The sequence below is a fragment of the Arvicanthis niloticus genome, chromosome 4 (assembly GCF_011762505.2).
Source record: "Arvicanthis niloticus isolate mArvNil1 chromosome 4, mArvNil1.pat.X, whole genome shotgun sequence".
NCBI lineage: Eukaryota > Metazoa > Chordata > Mammalia > Rodentia > Muridae > Arvicanthis > Arvicanthis niloticus.
The window spans coordinates 55770837-55772331 of NC_047661.1; positions in this window are offsets into that span (position 1 = coordinate 55770837).

Genomic DNA, 1495 nt, shown 5'->3' on the forward strand with positions numbered 1-1495 from the left:
ATTCAGACGCAAACACAAGAAAAGCTCTCTACTTCCCTTCATTTACCTCAAAGAAGAAAATACATGTACAGAGCAAACCTCATCCTCTTACTATCAGGATGACAATTATTGAACACAGAATGGAACTTTAAACACATCCAGACTGGAGAAGGCATCACAGATGTCTGTATAATACACTTTACCAGTAAGCCTTTATCTACTATTTACCTACCTTCTTACATAATGCCAGCTTTTATAGACTCAAGACTGCGTTTTTCAATTTACCACAAAATTTAATTGTTCTTTTTCAAAGATGCTGTGTATAATTTACCATTCAAATCATAAACATGAAATTTATTCATTTCTCCATAGGTTTCTTCTATATGTGCATAAAATATATGTTAATATGCATGTTTATTTTCTCTTAGTATTCTACTTTTGTTATAGGAAGTACCAAGTAAAACCTTTTTATGTCAGAGAGAAGTTGATTTTTACTTTCTACAAAGGGTTAATTTTTAGAGAAGATAGTCATGAATCCATATTTATCCATTATATTAATATTTTCATGCCATTGACTGATTTCTAGAAATTCATTGAGTCATAAATTCCACTGGGAAGCAAGGTTTTTCATAAGATTTTCATAGGTATTTCATAAGATTATGTCTATAGTTAGCATAATGTACATAGATTACCTATTTTTCATTGCCTAACACATAATTAGGGTTCAATGTGGGTAACTATTATCATTAAGTTCTCTATCAATTATAGTCATGAAAAACAAATGAAAAGATATTTTTCCATCATTGTCACAAAAATGGTAAAATCTATGAAGCCTCTGAAGTTTTATTGCAATTTAGCAATGTTTGATTTCTTTTAAGGTTCAGATATTAGATATTAGATTCTAAGACTGACCTAGTTAATTTCATTGATAACTTGACACACCCAGAAGAAGGAATCTCAGGAGAAATATTGCTTCAATCAGGTTTCTGAGACAGTTTCTTGATTGCTACTTGGTAGGAAAGAGCCACAGTGAGTGGTACCATCCTTTCTTGCAGGGAAGCCTGAGACGTATAAGGAGACTTGCTGAGAAAGCAGTGTTCCTTCATGGTTTATTGTTCCTGCCTTCAGGTTCCTGTCTTTATTTTCTTCAATGAGTTGCTGTTTTCTGTAGCACAGTGTTTTATCACAGCAACATACAAGAAAATGAGAACAAGAATCAAGCTTCTCAAAACTTTAAGCCATTATACAAAAGGCTGATTTTTATGATATTTGCAAGCTTTTGTGTCATTGTCCTTTGCTTGTATCCACTATCTCACTGGTCACCTTACTACCTTTTCTGATTCTTCTTACCTGTGTCCCAAAATTTGAAGCTAGGTCCTTCTGCTTGCAAGGAAATCCCTTTAAACCTGAACTATCAGCCCCTAAAAAAATAAATCTGACATCAGATTATCTTAGAATTTTTGAAAACTATAGGATTAATTTATGTTTTATATATCAGAGTTCTTATGAAAAGCCA